Source organism: Phyllobates terribilis, unplaced genomic scaffold, assembly GCF_046119375.1.
Source record: "Phyllobates terribilis strain yellow unplaced genomic scaffold, ASM4611937v1 Scaffold_34__1_contigs__length_13252353, whole genome shotgun sequence".
In the NCBI taxonomy this organism is placed as follows: Eukaryota; Metazoa; Chordata; class Amphibia; order Anura; family Dendrobatidae; genus Phyllobates; species Phyllobates terribilis.
The window spans coordinates 869,891-892,024 of NW_027362794.1; the positions used below are offsets into that span (position 1 = coordinate 869,891).

Here is a 22,134-nt window from a genome sequence, read left to right on the forward strand (position 1 = left end):
TCACTGACTTCTCACATTACATGAGTGATATCTATTGTAAAGTCTACAACAGCTCAGAAACCGGCGAATCCTCCCAGCGCACAGTGCAGACAATATAGTCCTCTATACAGTATTACGGGCCCACGTAGTCCTCCATATACAGTATTATGGGCCCCACGTAGTCCTCCATATACAGTATTATGGGCACCACGTGGTCCTCCATATACAGTATTATGGGCACCACGTGGTCCTCCATATACAGTATTATGGGCACCACATGGTCCTCCATATACAGTATTATGGGCACCACATGGTCCTCCATATACAGTATTATGGGCACCACATGGTCCTCCATATACAGTATTATGGGCACCACATGGTCCTCCACACAGTATTATGGGCACCACATGGTCCTCCATACAGTATTATGGACACCACATGGTCCTCTATACAGTATTGTGGACACCACATGGTCCTCCATACAGTATTATGGACACCACATGGTCCTCTATACAGTATTATGGACACCACATGGTCCTCCATACAGTATTATGGACACCACATGGTCCTCCATATAGTATTATGGGCAGCACATGGTCCTGCATCCAGTACTATGGGCACCATATATTGCTCCATACAGAATAATGGACCGCATATAATGCTCCATACAGTATGATCCCCATATATTGCTCCATTCAGTATAATGGACCCCATATATTGCTCCATAAAGTAAAATGAGCCCCATATATTGCTCCATACATAATGGGTACCATATAATGCTCCATACAGAATAATGGAGCCCAAATATTGCTCCATACAGTATGGGCCCCATATATTGCTCCACACAGTATGGGCCCTTTATATTGCTCCATAAATAGTGGGCCCAATATATTGCTCCATAAAGAATAGGCCCCATATAATGCTCCATAGATAATGGGCCCTATATAATACTCCATACATAATGGGCCCCATATATTGTTCAATATATAATGAGCCCCATATAATACTCCATACATAATGAGCTCCATATAATACTCCTTACATAAAAAAAAAAATCAAATACTCACCGCTCCTTGCTGGAAGCAGGCCTGTCTCATCAGCGTCTTCCGACTCTCTGCACTGGGACTGCTCAGCAGAGGGCGCTCTGTAGTGACGTCATCGCGCCCTCTGCCCTGAGATGTCACAGAGTAAGAAGACGCAGAAGACAGAGGAGCAGCAGAGGAACAGGGAGAGGTAAGTATTGCAAACAGTTTAAAGTACTGGGGAAGGCCCAGTGCAAGTGCCCATTCGCTGGCATCAGGCCCCGCCGACTCATGGGCCCCATAGCACGCTGGTGTCCCAGAGGGTGAGTGGGCCCCCTGCTCGCTCAGGGCCCAGGCTCTTGCCCGGGTGGTGATGCCGGCCCTGGGTACAACACATACGGCACCCGTTTTTAACTGATCTGCTGCAATGATTATGTAGGAAACTGTATTCATTTACAATCATCCACAGAGTGAGAGAAAACAGCTACAACATTACTGAATAAACAGAAACCCTGCAAGTATAAGAAAATGATTTTATTAAAAATATTTTGCATATCAATCCAGTTTGAAAAAAAATAACTTATTAAGTATTTTTTGCAACGTAGCAGTCCACATCTGACAGACTCCTGTAACTCTGGACACAGTATAATAGTGTGGCCGCTGTTCTCTAGCAGGACCCTCTAATGATAGAAGCAGGACGGCATACTGGATCTCGCACAACGCTACCTGCATGCCATCTGATTTGCTAAGTGCTCCAGCCGTATAAAGATCACTATGTATACAATATACTCCGAAAAGATGTCAGGGATTACTGTGAAGTAAAAATATTGTGGCCCCCATTGAGCAGGAATGATTAGAGATGGACAAGCTCCAGTTGGCAGACAGTCAGTGATGGCGGAGAGCTGATCATCTTTACTCGCTGCTCATTAGGAAAGTGGTCGCTTTCTGAAACCATTTGACTCTGAACTCGGCGTCAGACGGCATTATGTAAGAGGCCAATGTCTGAGGGGTTTTTGTGTCCGTTTGTCCTTCCTCTGTTCTTTCTGCCAAAAGATCCTCACCCATAACCTAAGGATTAAAATAAAGTTGAATTGTTACTAATATTATTTTTTTAAATTTAGCGCATGAATTGAATTTCATAAATTAAAAGAAAACTTTCCCTCCGATGTCCACAAAACTGAGCGCCACTACATAAGCCACAAATAGTCTCCCCTCTCTCTCCCAGTCTGTGCAGCGGACGGGAACCATTTAAATGGGTGCAGGGCCGATTTTAGATAAAGTGGGGCCCTGGGGAAAAGTTTAAAGTGGGGTCCCAAATGCTGACATACAGCACCACACAAACATTTAGCTTGTATTTACATGCGCTGAGATCAGGCCGCTAAACGAGCGCAATCCACAATACTGAAGCCGTTCGACGCTTGTTTCCCGACCTCTTTACACCAGCTGAGGAAGAATGATGGATACAGAACAATCACTAATAGATCAATCTGTCCCCATACAGCATAATGTTATCAGCAGGTTACACCGGCCGATGTGCTGCTGAGAACAAGGATTTTTGTTCTGGCATAAACAATCCAATTACTCGATGAATAGGCAGCATTTTGCGTGTTTAGTATAATACATGCCATAGTCCTCCATATTTTATAATGTGCCCCACAGCCCCCAATATTGTATAATGAGGCCCATAGTCCTCCATATAGTATAATACACTCCCGATAGCCCTCCATATAGTATAATGCACTCCCCATAGCCCTCCATATTGTATAATGTGCCCCACAGCCCCCCATATTGTATAGTGAGGCCCATAGTCCTCCAAATAGTATAATACACTCCCGATAGCCCTCCATATAGTATAATGCACTCCCCATAACCCTCTATATAGTATAATATACTCCCCATAGTCCTCCATATTGTATAATGTGCCCCACAGTCCTCCATATTGTATAATGTGGCCCATATTCCTCCAAATAGTATAATACACTCCCCATATCTCTCTATATAGTATAATGCACCTCATAGTTCTCCATATAGTATAATGCACCTCATAGTCCTCCATATACACTGTGTTCCAAATTATTATGCAAATAATATTTTCTCAGATTTTCCCAAATTACCTATATGAATTGCAGTCATTGTAATTTTCCAGTCAAATAACTATTAGAGTACAATTGAAAGGTTTTTGTACAAACTGCCTATGATAACAGTATATTTTGAAAAAAATAAAACACTCAAACTGCACTCAAAATGCATGTTCCAAATTATTATGCACAGCAGAGTTTTCAACCTTTTCATTTTAATAAAGAACAAAAAAATGGTCATTTTTGAAATTATAAGCATTAGCAGGTTATTACAAACTGAACTCAAACAGTTTTCAACTCAAAACTTTATTCTAGGTGATGTTACATTTGCACATAGGACCCCTTGTTCGAAAGGAGCTTCTGAACTCTCTCATTCATTGAATAAGTTTGTCCCGTTTTATACCCACAGCAGCCAGAGATGCAGATGTGTTATGTGCAGCATGAGACGGGGCATTATCATGCATGAAAATGATCTTGCTGCGGAATGCACGGTTCTTCTTCTTGAACCATGGCAGGAAGTACTGTTTGAGAAACTCAACATACATTATGGAGTTCATCTTTACCCCTTCAGGGATCCTAAAAGGGCCGACAATCTCTCTCCCCATGATTCCAGCACAAAACATTACTCCGTCTCCTCCTTGTTGGCGCCGTAGCCGTGTTTGCATGGGGTGTCCATCAACCAGCCATCCTCCATTCCATCCATCTGGACCATCGAGATCATTTCATGCATGATAATGCCCCGTCTCATGCTGCACATAACACATCTGCATCTCTGGCTGCTGTGGGCATAAAACGGGACAAACTTATGGTGTGGCCCCCATGCTCCCCTGACCTCAACCCCATTGAAAACCTCTGGAGCATCATCAAAAGGAGTGTCTATGATGGCGGGAGGCAGTTCACATCTAAGCAACAGTTCTGGGAGGGTATTCTGTCCTCATGCAAAACAATTGAAGCAGAAACCATCCAAAACCTGACAAATTCAATGAATGAGAGAGTTCAGAAGCTCCTTTCGAACAAGGGGTCCTATGTGCAAATGTAACATCACCTAGAATAAAGTTTTGAGTTGAAAACTGTTTGATTTCAGTTTGTAATAACCTGCTAATGCTTATAATTTCAAAAATGACCATTTTTTTGTTCTTTATTAAAATGAAAAGGTTGAAAACTCTGCTGTGCATAATAATTTGGAACATGCATTTCGAGTGCAGTTTGAGTGTTTTATTTTTTTAAAAATATACTGTTATCATAGGCAGATTGTACAAAAACCTTTCAATTGTACTCTAATAGTTATTTGACTGGAAAATTACAATGACTGCCATTCATATAGGCAATTTGGGAAAATCTGAGAAAATATTATTTGCATAATAATTTGGAACACAGTGTAGTATAATGCACCTCATAGCCCTCCATATAGTATAATGCACCTCATAGCCCTCCATATAGTATAATATACTCCCTATAGTATAACGCACTCCCCAAAGTCTTCAATATTGTATAATGTGCCCCACAGAGCTCCATATTGTATAATGTGACCCACAGCGCTCCATATTGTATAATGTGACCCATATTCCTCCAAATAGTATAATACAATCCCCGTAGCCCTCCACATAGTATAATGCACCTCATAGTCCTCCATATAGTATAATGAACCTCATAGTCCGCCATATAGTATAATACACTACCCATAGCCCTCCATATAGTATAATGCACTCCCCATAGCCCTCCATATAGTATAATGCACTCCCCATAGCCCTCCATATAGTAAAATGCACTTCATAGTCCTCCATATAGTATAATACACTCCCCATACCCCTCTAAATAGTATAATGCACTCCCCAAAGTCCTCCATATAGTATAATATACGGCCCATAGTCCTCCATATAGTATAATGCACTCCCAATAGTCCTCCATATAGTATAATGTGGCCCACAGCCCTCCATATTGTATGATGTGGCCCATATTCCTCAATATAGTATAATACATTCCCCATAGTCCTCCATATAGTATAATACACTTCCCATAGCCCTGTGTATAGTATAATACACTGCCCCACAGCCCTCCATATAGTATAATACACTGCCCCATAGCCCTCCCTATAGTATAATGCACTCCCCATAGCCCTCCCTTTAGTATAATGCACTCTCCATAGTCCTTCATAGTGTATAATGCACTCCCCATAGTCCTTCATATAGTATAATGCATTCTCCTCAGTCCTTAATAGAGTATAATGCAGCCTCCCTATAGTATAATGCAGCCAAACATATAGTACATATAATATAATGCAACCCATAGTCCTCGATAAAGTATAATTCGGCCCCAACCATAGAGTATAATGCAGCCCCCCAGTTCTGCAGTATTATGGTCACCACGTATAAAAAACAAATACATACAATACTCACCTCTCCTCGTTCTCCAGCTGCTCCATGCTCTGCAGAGCGTCTCAGCAGCTCCACTCTGCAGGCACAGTCATTCCCCCGCTACCGATACAGTTCAATGCGCGATGTGGGGGGACGAACTCACGGGCCCTATAGCGGCACGCCACGGGCTGGAGGCCCCAGGCAGATGCCTAGTCTGCCTGCCCTTACGCTGGCCCTGAATGGGTGTCTCATGCTGGGGACGTGTTTTTCTGCTTTTTTTCTTGCCATAGTACAAATTCTATTCAGTAGGACTATCAGCTGTGTATCCACCAGACTTCTGCACAACACAACTGATGGTCCCAACCCCATTTATAAGGCAAGAAATCCCACTTATTAAACCTGACAGGGCACACCTGTGAAGTGAAAACCATTTCCGGTGACTACCTCTTGAAGCTCATCAAGAGAATGCCAAGAGTGTGCAAAGCAGTCATCAAAGCAAAAGGTGGCTACTTTGAAGAACCTATAATATAAGACATATTTTCAGTTGTTTCACACTTTTTTGTTAAGTATATAATTCCACATGTGTTAATTCATAGTTTTGATGCCTTCAGTGTGAATGTACAATTTTCATAGTCATTGAAAATACAGAAAAATCTTTAAATGAGAAGGTGTGTCCAAACTTTTGGTCTGTTACTGTATATATCCAGGATGTGTGATCAAGGGGTGCCATACATACCAGAATGGGGGATCAAGGGGTGTCATGCATACCAGGATGGGTGATCAAGGGATGCCATGCATACCAGGATGGGGGATCAAGGGGTGCCATGCATACCAGGATGGGGGATCAAGGGGTGCCATGAAAACTAGGATGGGGATCAGGGGGTGCCATGCATACCAGGATGGTAGATCAAAGGGGTGCCATGAATACCAGGATGGGGGATCAATGGGTGCCATGCATTCCAGGATGGGGATGAGGGCCACGTATACCAAGATGGGATGGGGGCCACATATACCAGGAAGGAGGGACCATACATACCAGGATGGAGGATATTAACAGAATTAGGGGACATTACCCCAATACCAATGTCAGCAGCAGACTCCTATTAGACAAAGATAGCACAAGTATACACAAAATGCAGTTTTTAAAAGGAAGGTTTTTATGATTAAGGGAAAAGGAAACCCAAACCTACAGGGCCCTGTGTGAAAAAAGTGATGCCCCTCCCTCCTTAAAACATAAATTAACTGTGATTTGTCACATCTTTGGGAAGCTGAGTTCAATTTCCGTAGCCCCACACAGCCCTGTTTACTGCCACACGTGTTCTCAATCAAGAAATCACTTAAATAGGACATGCCTGACAAAGTGAAGTAGAACAAAAGATCCTCTAAAGCTAGAGATCATGCTGCGATCCAAAGAAATTCAGGACCAAATGAGAAACAAAGTAATTGAGATCTATCAGTCTGGAAAACGTTCTAAAGCCATTTCTAAAGATTTGGGACTCCAGCGAACCACAGTGGGAGTCATTATCCAGAATAGGCGAAAATATGGAACAATGGTGAACTTTCCTAGGCGTGGCCGGCTGATCAAAATTACCCCAAGAGCACAGCAACGACTCATCCAAGAGGTCACAAAAGACCCCACAACAACATCCAGAGAACTGCAGGTCTCACTTGCCTCAGTTAAGGACAGTGTTCATGACTACACCATAAGAAAGAGACTGGGCAAAAATGACACGCATAGCAGAGTTCCAAGATGAAAACCACTGCTGAGCAATAAGAACAAAGGCTCATGTCAGTTTTGGCAGAAAACATCTTGATGATCGCCAAGACTTTTGGGAGAATACTCTGTGGACTGACAAGACAAAAGTTGAACTTTTTGGAAGGTGTATGTCCCATTACATCTGGCGTAGAAGTAACACTGCATTTCAAAAAAGGAACATCATACCAACCGTAAAATATGGTGGCAGTAGCGTGATTGTCTGGGACTGTTATGCTGCTTCAGGACCTGGAAGACTTGCTGTGGTAAATGGAACCATGAATTCTGCTGGTTAACCAAAAAATCCTGAAAGAGAATGTCTGGCCATCTGTTCATGACCTCAAGCTGAAGTGCACTTGGGTTATGCAGCAGGACAATGATCCAAAACACAGGAGTAAGTCCACCTCTGAATGGCTTAAGGAAAACAAAATTAAGACTTTGCAGTGGTTTAGTCAAAGTCCTGACCTTAAGAAAGCGGTTCATGCTCGGAAACCCTCCAATGTGGCTAAATTACAACAATTTTGCAAAGATGAGTGGGCAAAAATTCCTCCAGAGTGTTGTAAAAGATTCATTGCCAATTATCCCAAACACTTGATTGTAGTTGTTGTTGCTGAGGGTGCTTCAACCAGTTATTAGGTTTAGAGGGCAATCACTTTTTCACACAGGGCCCTGTAGGTTTGGATTTCTTTTTCCCTTAATAATTAGGATCTTCATTTAAAAACTGCATTTTGTGTTTACTTGTGTTATCTTTGTCTAATATTAAAATTTGTTTTGAGATCTGAAATATTTAAGTATGACAAGCATGCAAAAGAATGAGAAATCAGGAAGGGGCAAATAACTTTTCACACATACACATATACATATATATATATTCATCCCACAATGTCACATTCACCGCAGGAGAGAGGGATTGGTAAGATGGGACAACCATTACAAACCAGCCACCTGATCAGACGTTATTGAACACCTTTCCAGAAGCTTTAATCAATCTTATCTACTGTTATTTCCTGAAGAGAGGAAACAAATGTCCTAAAAATAAAAAAATATAAAAATGAAAGTTAAAAAAAAATAAAATAATAATAATAGGCTCACCTCCACTATGAGCATTTTTTGCTCTTCTAATAATCCAAGCTTTCCTAATTGTTCTTCTATTTGCTCCTGCATCTTCATATTCCTCTCCAGCACAAATGATGCATGCTGGGGCTGTAAGAGCTGTAATAGAGGCCTAGAAGAACCATCAGAGGTCAGGCCGATCTGGTTACAGCAAGAACACAGATACACGCTGTATAAGACAATGGTATGGAAACAAGATTTTAAAAGGAGTTATCAAACACTTTTATACTCCACTGGATAGGTCATTAATATAAGATAGGTGGGGGTCCAACCATCGGCCCCCCGATGATCAGCCGCCATCACCTCTGACAAAACCGCTCCGTACACTGCGGCCGCTGCCGGGTGCAGACCAGCTATTGAGGAGTACCGGAGGTGATCTGCAGCATCAGGCAGTGGCCACTGGGGTGCGCTCTGTGCACAAGTTACATCCGGCCGTTGCCAGAGCTATAAACAACTTATTGGTGGGGAGCCAAGAGTCGGACCTACAACCATCTGATATAGACGACCTATTTTATGCATAAATCATCTGCATTAAAGTATTAGAGAACGTCTTTAAGAGCCCTGCATTTTCAGAGCCAAACTTCAGTCAACATCTAATAACCAATTACAATGTCTTTCTTAGGACTCGTTCACACGAATGTATTTTCAGTAGGAAAGTTGTCTGTGGAACAAATGGACAGCACTCAGACCAATGCTATTCAATGGGAAAGTGCAGAGGAGTCATTTTTTTTTTGTCACTGATCGAATCTGTGTGTGAGCAAAAAATAAATAGAGAAAATGGCAGCATGTCCTCGTTTCATCCGTCAGACAAGATTCACCCATTCAAGTCTATGGGTACAGAAAAAAATCTGCTTTATACAGATACATTGCAATCCTGTAGCCCTGGAAACTGTAAATGGTTAAAAAGCCAGATTAGATCTGGACTGCACATGGACGACAAGTGAGAAAAGAATTCTCCCACTTTTCTGGATGAAACTCTGAATGATATTTTATCTGCTTGTGTGAACAGGCCCTTAGAGGTCTCGACAAGACGGAGGAGCTGATCCAGAGTGTCCAGGTAAAGCTAGCAGTCCAGGTAATGGCGGATACGGAGGCAACCATCCACATCGTGCTCCATGCCCTTCTAATCTGACGTCCGTGACAGTGATGCTCAGTGTAAAGCCTGAGCTCAGGAGATGTGGGCTCGGACCCTGTTCAGACACACTGGAACTGATCAATCTCCATTCAACATGATGAACGTAAAACTGGAGCACTGGCCCCACTCAAATATATTGTATTATGGTCAAATCATTCCCTTTAGGAACTGAGTGATGTGTAATAGAGGAGGATAAGGCCCCCCGTATACAGCAATCTATTCTCTGATAGGCGAGAGGGAAGAGACGTCATCTCCTCCTTTCTGATAATGTCCCCTGTATCCTGGTGACAGTGATTGTGCCATCCCAGCAGGTGACACTAGAGCCGCTCCCCGCTCTTAGGCTATGTGCCCATGAAAACGCTTGTAAAACCGTCTGCCATGCAAAGCAATGTGAATTCGGATGTGCTGTGCACATGATGCGCTAATTAGCGCGCCAAATTCGCATTGCGTTGCAAAACGCAGCATGACCATTTCTACCGCGATTACGCTGCAAATTCGCGGCCATTGGAAAGCAGCAACCCCGCAGGTATATGTGGATTTGCTGCTTTTCAATTAAATTCAATGGCCGAGAATTTGCAGCGTAATCGGGGTGCGTGTGGTACCCAGGATGAAGAAGAGACTACAACTCCTCTTCATCCCGGCTACCAAGCGGTGAAAAAAAGAAATAAATAAGTTAAAAATAAAAAACCCTGTATACTCACCTCTCCGGTCTGCTCCCGGCGGCGATCCTCTCTCCTCGGCGTCCAGCGGTGTACTTGCAGGACCTGCGGTGACGTCATCTAGTCAGCTGATGGTCACGCGACCGCTGACGTCAGCGGTCAGGTGATGGTCACGTGACCATCAGCTGACTAAATGACGTCACCGCAGATCCTGCCAGTACACCGCGCGACGCTGAAGAGAGAGAACGCCGCCGGGAGGAGACTGGAGAGGTGAGTATACAGGTTTGTTTTTACTTTTAACTTTTTTACTATAGATGCAGCATTTAAAGCATCTAAGTTGGTCACACAATATAAATCCATGCCGGTTGCATGGATTTATATTGTGTGACCAACTTGTCAAGCACTTTTCCAAGTTATGCTCAAAATCACTTGGAAAAGTGCTTGAAAAAACGCTGAAAAAACACTTCTCTCTGGCAGAAAAAATGCATGTAAATCTGCATGTAAATCTGCATGTAAATCTGCCAGAGAGAGGCAAAAACGCTCTGCATCAAATCTGCTACGTGGGCACATAGCCTTAGCGTGTATGTGCTGTACTTATCATTCAGGACTGTGCAAAGACCTGCCTGTGACCAAAAGAACAACAAGGCTGTGTGCACACGCTGCAGATTTGGTGCGTTCTTCAATGGAACAGGCTGCCACGAGAGGTGGTGAATTCTCCTTCAATGGAAGTCTTCAAACAGAGGCTGGACAGACATTTGTCTGAGATGGTTTAGTGAATCCTGCATTGAGCAGGGGTTGGACACTAGGACCCTGGAGGTTCCTCCAATTCTAATGTTCTAGGATTCTATTTATAAACACCAGCTGCAATCTTCCATGGAGAAGTAACTGTGGTTTCAGGAGAACTTGCAGCAGAAGGTCTGTGCCTTCCGCTAGCTCCTCCCCCTTCCGCTAGCTCCTCCCCTTCCTTCTTTAAAGAGTATTAATAGCACTAACTGTCATCTATCTCACTAATAGGAAAGTTTGTCTTCACTGAATACAGATTTTACAGATGTTACCGTGAATTGAGACTGAAAGATCAATCCAGCAGGAAAAAGAAGACTTCTCTGATAAGATTATAAAATTACTTATTTTCATGTGTAATATTAATTTACAAAACAAAAATTAAAACAACGGTTATTCTTTAACTAATAAAGCACTTAGGACACGGATTCATTAAGACTGGTCATATTCAAGCTGCTCTTGATGAGGGAGCGTGCTGGAGTCAGACGGTCCAGATTCATTAAGTGGCGCATGAATTATGCGCTTCTGACAAGTGGTGCGTGCACCTTGCCACAAATCTTACTCCAGTCACGGACTGGAGTAAGATTTCTGGTGTAAGGGAAGCCACAGTTCGCTATGAATTAGACAAGCTGTGGTGCCACACTTTCATCCTGCCCCAACTCTGCCCATTTTGGTGAAGCTGGGCAAAACTGACGTGAAAACACCAAACGTCACAACATTTTTGATCAACTCAACAATGAACAAAAATTGTGACTTTTCAAAGTGATTTACACTAGTATTCTGGCATAATTGCATTGATCAATCAGGACTATAGTGTCCTAAGTTTTTATACTTCATTAAAACATCCTCCTCCTCCCAAGAGGTGGTCCTAGGTACTGACCCTCGCAGTGCTCGGTCACTTCTGCTGCAGGACTGCTCGTCCGGCTTCTCGGTACAGATGAGATCCTCTATATACCTTGCCCTAATGAAGCCGGCACAGGACCACGTCCACAGCTGCCCCCTGTGTGTGGGGGCCGTCCACTTCTATTACAGGGTCCTAGTACGGAGGGATCAGCTCTGGATACAGTGGGGTGGTCTGTTCTGGCAATGTCATGTATACATTGCTGGGGGGCTCCCAGTGATGTCTGAGCACATAAGCTGAATCTATGGCAGTTCTGTGATGGATCCTCGCAGTCAGTGATGGAGGAAAAGCCTCATGGAAGATTCAGCCGGACAAATCCACAACTGTGGACTGAATGGAGGCAGAGAAATCAGTGGCTGCAAACAAGACATTTCTTCTTGTAGATTCCCCGGATGATTGGGAATAGTTGCTTGAAGATGTAAGACCCCAGTCAGGTGGTCGCTGTTATTAACTCCTTTTGCCTAAAAAAAAATACAAATAAAATCTGCAGTCACTTTTGATAATTTTTTGTCACAGCTTCTGGCCTTAGTCTTTCTTCTCTAATTCTATCCAGTAATGGAGATTACAATGATAGCATACACGGTGCCATCTAGAGCCCACAATACATTTATATGGAAAGGAGTTATAGAACATCAGAAAATGTCTGTTTTGTCACAGAAACAATCACATTAAATAGGATCTGTCACTTGTCATAAATCTGTAACATTTATTTGGTGTAAATGCCGCTGTTCTTCTGAATCTGGGATTGGTTTTATTCCCTTTTCCATCGGCCACTCCACTCCTCTTACTTATATATTAATCTTCTCCCTTTAGCTAAGTGGTAGTGATACAAAACTCCTCTACATGGGAGGCTTTTTAACCCCTTAATGACCGGAGCATTTTCCATTTTTGCATTTTCATTTTTTGCTCCCCTTCTTCCCAGACCCATAGCCTTTTTATTTTTAGGTCAATATTGCCATGTGAGGGCTTATTTTTTGCGGGACAAGTTGTACTTTTAAACGTCATCACTGGTTTTACCATATCATGTACTGGAGAACGGGGAAAAAAATTCCAAGCGCGGTGAAATTGCAAAAAAAATGCAATTCCATCGTTGTTTTGTTTTTACCACGTTCACTGAATGCTATAACTGACCTGCAATTATGATTCTCCAGGTCATTACGAGTTTGTAGACACCAAACATGTATAGGTTCTTTTTTATTTAAGTGGTGAAAAAAAAATCCAAAGTTTGCTAAAAATGGCGCCATTTTCCGAGACCCGTAGAGTCTCCATTTTTCGGGATCTGGGGCCAAGTGAGGGCTTATTTTTTGCGTGTCGAGCTGATCGCCCGTTATTTCATTTTATTTCAATGTTGTGACGACCAAAAAACATAATTCTGGCGTCTAGAATTTTCTCGTTACGCCGTTTACCGATCGGATTAATTCTTTTTTTTATATTGATAGAATGGGCGATTCTGAACGCAGCAATACCAAATATGTGTTTTTACTTTATTATTATTTTATTTTGAATGGGGCGAAAGGGGGCGATTTAAACTTTTATATATTGTTTTATCTTTTTCATATTTTTAAAAACATTTTTTTCCACTTTCTGCATGCTTCAATAGTCTCCACAGGAGACCAGAAGCTGCAGTTACCTGATTGGCTCGGCTTCAGAAAGGCGATGAGCAGATTGCCTCTATGTAGCAGAAATGCTCATGTGCTATGAGCGCCAACCACTAGGTGGCGCTCATAGCAAGCAAGACATGACAACCACAAGGGTCTGCTGCAGACCCCGGGTTGCCATGCCCACGCATCGCTAACCCGCGATCACGTGACAGGTCACCGATGGGCGGGGCTAATGCCGCTGTTGCAGATTGACAGCGGCATTTAAGTGGTTAACAGCTGCGGGTGCATCGCAATTCCACCAACGGCTGTTGCAGCCACATGTCAGCTGTAAGAATCAGCTGACATGTGCCTGGTTCAGTGCGGGCTCAGCGTCAGAGCCAGCGCTGAACCAGGGGTGATGGCCTGGGGTGTACTAATACGCCCCTGGCCAGTAAGGGGTTAAAGACCACTCCGAGTTGGCTAAAAAGACTACTTTACACAAGGCGTAAAGTGCCATCTTTTAGAAACGAAGGGGCACAGGAAAGAAAAACTAAATGACGCAGATTCATAAGAACGGAAAAAATTACACATTTATGTCAAGTGACAGCTTCTCTACAAAGGAAGTTGTTCAACAGAAAAAGTTGTCTTAATGTACTTAAAATAAAAACTGATGAAACTTCCTGTAACACGGCTGGGTGTGGACCCACTGCTCCTGGGGCCGGGCTGACCCTGGAGTGGCGTGACTAAGCAACTAACTGGTTTTCACTAGAGCCTCTGGTGGCGAGGATAGTCTTGGCCACAGGTATTCGCCAGGTACCACTCCTGATCTCTGCAGGACAAAGCAGGGTTAAATTCCTGCAGAGACCGGCCACGCCCCCTAAGGCCAAATGGAAAACACCATGCTGTTGCAGCTGTGCAGAGGAGAGCTGCAAGAGGCAAACCTCAGCGAGCCGCCCTGATGGGAGGAGACGCCGAACGCTGACGATGGAGAGTAGGACGACGCTGAGGAGGCACGTGAGTTACTGCTGTGACAGCACCCCCCTGACGCCCCACTGTTCTTTAGGCCAACCCGACGGAGAAACTGCTCAAAAATCGCAGGGGGGAAGAGGGGGGAGAACGATGTTGTCGGCAGGCTCCCAAGACCGTTCCTCAGGACCGAAACCCCTCCAATCAACTAGACAGGCAGGTGTGGAGAAATGCTGCACAGTGAAAATGGTTTAAAATGTAGAAGTGTCTATTTTTATCAATTAACAAAATACAAAGTGAATGAACACAATACATCATCAAAGCATCAATTCTTCTGGATGCACTTACACAGTTTTGAAGGAACTCGACAGGGAGATTGTTCCGAACATCTTGGAGATCTAACCACAGATCCTATGTAGGCTTTCGCAAAACCTTCTGTCTCTTCATGTAATCCCAGACAAACTTGATATTGAGATCAGGGCTCTGTGGGGACATATCATCACTTCCAGGACTCCTTTTTCTTCTTTTTGCCATTTACAGTTCTTAATGACATTGGCTGTATATTTGTGGTCGTTTTGCTGCTGCAGAATAATGTTGGAGGCAATCAGACGCCTCCCTGATGGAATTGTATGATGGAGTCCTTAATGCTGAAAAATACAGGCAGATCATAATAATAAATAATAATCTACTATATAATTGTCTTATCCCGTCTGTCTGTCCAGGAAATCCCGCGTCGCTCATTGGTCCGGCAGCGGCCAATCAGCGCCGCGGGATTTCAGAAAAAAGATGGCGGCCGTTAGCGGGACAGAGCTCAGCGGCGTTGCAGCCGGGAGATGAGCGCCGCGAGGCGCTCATCTCCCGGCCGGTACCAGCAGAAGGACCCCGACCGCCGGACCCATCTGCGGGACGGAGATGCAGCCGGGAGATGAGCGGCGCGAGGCGCTCATGTCCCGGCCGGTAGCAGCGGAAGGACCGCCGGCGTCGCTGACCTCCATGCAGAAGAGAGGAACGGTGAGCGGCACTGCGGGTCGGGATACTTCTGCTGCGAGCACCCGCTCATGTCCCGGGTTCTCGCAGCGGAAGTAGCCGAACAGGCAGCGCCGCTTCCTGGTCCTCACCAAGACGATTCGATGATTGGTCGGGTCCGAAGACCGCGACCAATCACTGATCGTAGCGCAAAAGTTAAATACCGCTGTGCTGATTGGTCGCGGACGCTGCGCGCGACCAATCACCGATTTGGGCGCCAAATTTAAATATCGGCCGCGACCAATCAGCACAGTAGTGGTTAACTTTAGCCGCAAGATCAGTGATTGGTCGCGGGCCAAGACCGCGACCAATCACTGATTTGTGCGGCACATTTAAATAGCGGCCGCGACCAATTAGATGTCAGCGCCGCTCCCCGGTCCTCTCTTCACACCCTAGCCGCTGATGTCCCCACAGTATCCGCATGGTGTTACAAAGATCCGGACATTTGTGTTAAAAATTGCTGATTGGTCGCTGGAGCTGCCCGCGACCAATTACCGATTTGGGCGCCAAATTTAAATATCGGCCGCGACCAATCAGCACAGCGGTGTTTAAATCTGGAGCCAAGATCGGTGATTGGTCGTGTAGCACCCCGAGGGCTCGGCTGCTACAGGGGTATTGCACCTCAAACCAGAGGTGTGGTATTCCACTCCCGGGTAAGGATGGAGTGTGGACCAGGACTCGGTAGGCTGCATGCACCACATACACCCCATTTCCGAGGGACAGCTCAACGGTGCTCCCACTAGACAGAAGTGCAGGCACGACAGCATCTGTCCCTGGCTGGAGTGGGGGGGGGGGGGGGAGTGCACCCAGTGGTGTAGGAGCAGATAGGGGTGGGTCTCTGGGCATAGGTAGGGGCCCATTGGTTGCTAGTCACCTGGGCTCGGGTGTTAGAAGGAGGTATATAAGGTGGGCACCATCTTAGGACAGTAGTGAGTTGAGTCAGAGGGGAAGACAGGAAGCAGAGCCTCTGCATGGGCTCTGCTCCGCAGGCTGGCCTTGTCCGGAGGCTGGAGCCTGAGAGAGAGAGAAAGGAGAAGGAACAGAAAGGACAGTAAGCAAGGAACAGGAACACAGAGAAAGGCCCAGAGACATGAGTGAAGTAGGAACCTTAAGAACCCACGAGATAACGGGTGAAGGGTTGGCAGAGCAGGGTACCGGAACCCAAATTGGTGGAGGCGACTAATCCTCAGCCAAAACCGGAGGTTGTGACCACATCTTGGTGCGACCCCTCACTACATCCACCAGGAAAGCATACCACATAGGGTCAGGGAAACCGGAGAGAGTTTTCGCCAACAGAAGGCCCGAGGAAGCTGGACAAAGGTGGGTCACTGGTGGGGACGGCCAGAGAAGGGAAGAGAAGGGAGTTCTGTGCCACACTCTGGAATTGCCTGGGAGTTGACCGAGTCCCTCACCTGGTGGACGCAGCACGGCTTGGGCAGTCATCGCCTGCAGCATTGACACGAATAACAACTGTGAGTAAAGCATTGGAAACTGCAACCGCACGTCTCTGTGTTTCATCGCCGCACCAGCACCATTAGTACTGGGACGCTCGCACCATCACTCCCATCATCTCGCACACTAACTGCCCTGGGGCTGCACTCTTCCCGTGGGGAGTCACACTACCTAAGCTGCGTATACCATCAGCCCCAGCGGTCTGCCTTGCAGCGGCGGTCCCCACTGACCGCAATCCACGGGTGGCGTAGTCGGACACTTATTATAACACCAATAGACTGCCACTGGTTTGACCACCCTGGGCACGGACCGGGTCACCGCCACACGGAGACTACAACCCCCAGCGATCCGGCTCCGGGTATCCCCTGCACAGCGCAGGCCCAGGGGGCGAGTCAGTCGCGTCCGATATTTAAATTTGGCGCCCAAATCGGTGATTGGTCGCGGGCAGCGCCAGCGACCAATCAGCGATTTTTAACACAAATGTCCGGACCTTTGTAACACCATGCGGATACTGTGGGGACATCAGCGGCTAGGGTGTGAAGGGAGGACCAGGGAGCGGCGCTGCCTGTGCGGATAGTTCCGCTGCGAGAACCAGGGACATGAGCGGGCGCTCGCAGCAGAAGTATCCTGACCCGCAGAGCCGCTCCCCGGTCCTCCCTTCTCACCCTAGCCGCTGATGTCCCCACAGTATCAGCATGGTGTTACAAAGGTCCGGACATTTGTGTTAAAAATCGCTGATTGGTCGCTGGCGCTGCCCGCGACCAATCACCGACTTGGGCGCCAAATTTAAATATCGGCCGCGACCAATCACCAATCTTGGCTCCACATTTAAACACCGCTGTACTGATTGGTCGCGGACGCTATTTAAATGTGGCGCCAAAATCGTTGATTGGTCGCGCCCAGCGTCGGCGACCAATCAGCACAGCGGTGTTTAAATGTGGAGCCAATATCAGCGATTTTTAACACAAATGTCTGGACCTTTGTAACACCATGCGGATACTGTGGGGAGATCAGCGGCTAGGGTGTGAAGGGAAGACCGGGGAGCGGCGCTGCGGGTCGGGATACTTCTGCTGCGAGCAGTCGCTCATGTCCCGGGTCCTCGCAGTGGAAGTAGCCGCACAGGCAGCGGCGCTCCCCGGTCCTCACTAATACGATTCCGCTCCCCGCTCCTCACCAATACGATTCGCTGATTGGTCGCGCTCTCCGCACGCGACCAATCAGCGAGCTTGGCGCCAAATTTAAACAACGCTCTGCTGACTGATCGCGGTCGCTGGCCGAGATCAATCAGCAGTATTGGCGCAAAATTTAAACAACGCTCTGCTGATTGGTCGCCGGCCGCGACCAGTCAGCAGTATTGTCGCCAAATTTAAACACCTCTTTGCTGATTGGTCGCGGTCGCGACTAATCAGCGATTTTGGTGCCAAATTTAAACACGCTCTCCATTCCTCACTAACACTTTTCGCCGATTGGTCGCGGCCGCCGCCTGCGACCAATCACCGATATTGTCGCCAAATTTAAACACCGCTTTGCTGATTGGTCGCGGTTGCCTAACGCGACCAATCAGCGATTTGGGCGCCAAATTTAAACGCCGCTCTGCTAATTGCTCCCCGTCGGCCGCATACCTATTCTAGAATACCCGATGCGTTTGAATCGGGCCACCATCTAGTAATAATAATAAACAGGCAATGGAAGAAAAGTGCACACTACAAATGTGAATAAAGGATGCGCAGCCCTGGAGACATAACTCATGGTAATAATAATATAACAATATTTTTGATAGGGGTGACATGCAGGTATATGTATACATGTGCTGCATTATTGTGTATTAGCATGGTCATAATTTTCATGATATGAAGGGGATAAACACATATATGTATACTAGATGGTGGCCCGATTCGAACGCATCGGGTATTCTAGAATAGGTATGCGGCCGACGGGGCACAATTAGCAGAGCGGCGTTTAAATTTGGCGCCCAAATCGCTGATTGATCGCGTTAGGCCGCGACCAATCATCAGAGCGTTGTTTAAATTTTGCGCCAATGCTGCTGATTGATCTCAGCCAGCGACCGCGATCAATCAGCAGAGCGTTGTTTAAATTTGGCGCCAAGCTCGCTGATTGGTCGCGGCTGGCGTCCGCGACCAATTAGCACAGCAGTGTTTAAATGTGGCGGCAAGATCGGTGATTGGTCGCGGCCGCTATTTAAATGTGGCGCCCAAATCGGTGATTGGTCGCGGGCAGCGTCCGCGACCAATCAGCACAGCGGTATTTAACTTTTGCGCTAAGATCAGTGATTGGTCGGGTCCGAAGACCGTGACCAATCATCGAATCGTCTTGGTGAGGACCGGGGAGCGGCGCTGCCTGTGCGGCTACTTCCGCTGCGAGAACCCGGGACATGAGCGGGCGCTCGCAGCAGAAGTATCCCGACCCGCAGCGCCGCTCCTCGGTCCTCCCTTCCGCATGGATGTCAGCGACGCCGGCGGTCCTTCCGCTGCTACCGGCCGGGACATGAGCGCCTCCCGCCGCTCATCTCCCGGCTGCATCTCCGTCCCGCAGATGGGTCCGACGGTCGGGGTCCTTCTGCTGGTACCGGCCGGGAGATGAGCGCCTCGCGGCGCTCATATCCCGGCTGCAACGCCGCTGAGCTCCGTCCCGCAGATGAGCCGCTAACGGCTGCCATTTTTTTTTCTGAAATCCCGCGGCGCTGATTGGCTGCCGGACCAATGAGCAACGCGGGATTTCCTGGACAGATAGACAGACAGACAGACAGACGGGATAAGACAATTATATAGTAGATATTGTTCTATTGATATTACCATGAATTATGTCTCCACGGCTGCGCGTCCTTTATTCACATAGCGATTTGCACTGTGCACTTTTTCTTCCATTGCCTGTTATCATTATTTTTTTTTAATAAATGAAGATTCATTTCATGAATATGTGTTGTAGCCTATGTACATAAACACAATCATACATGCGCACAAACACACACGTCACTCACCATCCCTCTGCTCGGCTCCTGTCATCCAACTCCTCTCCGGTGCAGCAGTGCAAGGCGCACTGCCTGACGTCACAGGGCCGTGTCTCCTAGCTATGACGCGGCCGGTCCAGCACACAAGAAAGTTTACAGGTGCAGTGCTGGCCCGGCCGAAAGAAGAAGCAGGGGCCCTGCGCAGCTGCTGGGGGAGTGGCACGCCTCCCCCTTCCTCGCCGTCCAGCTCGCCCCTACCCACCGGGATATGTGCGCCACATCAGCTGCGCACACATTATAATGAGGGCGATCTGGCCAAGGGCCGCTCCGGACCCCGGGCGGTAGCCCAGATTGCCTTCATTATAATGCGCCTATGATAGAGGCCACTATCTCCTTAGCTTGCTGGTGGTACTTTTCTGCAGGAATCAGCTTGGCTCCAACCAGCCTGAAATATTTTCAGTGAATTATGGCACGACGCCATGGTATTAGCACTGCCCCCAGTACCAGTAGCGAAGCCATCCACAATTTCCTTCTCAGGAATTTTATTTGGTAGAATGAGTAGCTGGCCAAATACATTTGTTTTTCATAAAGGAGCTGAAGATACTGAGTGGCAAGTTTCTTCAGTATGTTAGACCGGAGATTACGTAAGGGAATATATCAGGAGAGATTACACTGTGTTCCAAATTATTATGCAAATAATATTTTCTCAGATTTTCCCAAATTACCTATATGAATTGCAGTCATTGTAATTTTCCAGTCAAATAACTATTAGAGTACAATTGAAAGGTTTTTGTACAAACTGCCTATGATAACAGTATATTTTTTAAAAAAAATAAAACACTCAAACTGCACTCAAAATGCATGTTCCAAATTATTATGCATAGCAGAGTTTTCAACCTTGCAACCTTTTCATTTTAATAAAGAACAAAAAAAATGGTCATTTTTTAAATTATAAGCATTAGCAGGTTATTACAAACTGAAATCAAACAGTTTTCAACTCAAAACTTTATTCTAGGTGAAAGGAGCTTCTGAACTCTCTCATTCATTGAATTTGTCAGGTTTTGGATGGTTTCTGCTTCAATTGTTTTGCATGAGGACAGAATACCCTCCCAGAGCTGTTGCTTAGATGTGAACTGCCTCCCACCATCATAGACACTCCTTTTGATGATACTCCAGAGGTTCTCAATGGGGTTGAGGTCAGGGGAGCATGGGGGCCACACCATAAGTTTGTCCCCTTTTATGCCCATAGCAGCCAGAGATGCAGATGTGTTATGTGCAGCATGAGACGGGGCAATATCATGCATGAAATGATCTCGATGGTCCAGATGGATGGAGTGGAGGATGGCTGGTTGATGGACACCCCATGCAAACACGGCTACGGCGCCAACAAGGAGGAGGTGGAGTAATGTTTTGGACTGGAATCATGGGGAGAGAGATTGTCGGCCCTTTTAGGATCCCTGAAGGGGTAAAGATGAACTCCATAATGTATGTTGAGTTTCTCAAACAGTACTTCCTGCCATGGTTCAAGAAGAAGAACCGTGCATTCCGCAGCAAGATCATTTTCATGCATGATAATGCCCCGTCTCATGCTGCACATAACACATCTGCATCTCTGGCTGCTGTGGGCATAAAAGGGGACAAACTTATGGTGTGGCCCCCATGCTCCCCTGACCTCAACCCCATTGAGAACCTCTGGAGCATCATCAAAAGGAGTGTCTATGATGGCGGGAGGCAGTTCACATCTAAGCAACAGCTCTGGGAGGGTATTCTGTCCTCATGCAAAACAATTGAAGCAGAAACCATCCAAAACCTGACAAATTCAATGAATGAGAGAGTTCAGAAGCTCCTTTCGAACAAGGGGTCCTATGTGCAAATGTAACATCACCTAGAATAAAGTTTTGAGTTGAAAACTGTTTGATTTTAGTGTGTAATAACCTGCTAATGCTTATAATTTCAAAAATGACCATTTTTTTGTTCTTTATTAAAATGAAAAGGTTTAAAATTCTGCTGTGCATAATAATTTGGAACATGCATTTTGAGTGCAGTTCGAGTGTTTTATTTTTTAAAAAATATACTGTTATCATAGGCAGTTTGTACAAAAACCTTTCAATTGTACTCTAATAGTTATTTGACTGGAAAATTACAATGACTGCAATTCATATACAGTACAGACCAAAAGTTTGGACACACCTTCTCATTTAAAGATTTTTCTGTATTTTCATAACTATGAAAATTGTACATTCACACTGAAGGCATCAAAACTATGAATTAACACATGTGGAATTATATACTTAACAAAAAAGTGTGAAACAACTGAAAATATGTCTTATATTAGGTTCTTCAAAGTAGCCACCTTTTGCTTTGATGA

At 45.8% G+C, this 22,134-nt stretch overlaps 1 long non-coding RNA gene across 1 annotated transcript in view; it reads left to right on the forward strand.

Moving 5' to 3' along the window:
• The window catches only part of LOC141180632 (uncharacterized), a 40,895-nt gene that overhangs the window by 13,788 nt on the left and 4,973 nt on the right, over positions 1-22,134 (forward strand). The window lies entirely within an intron of this gene.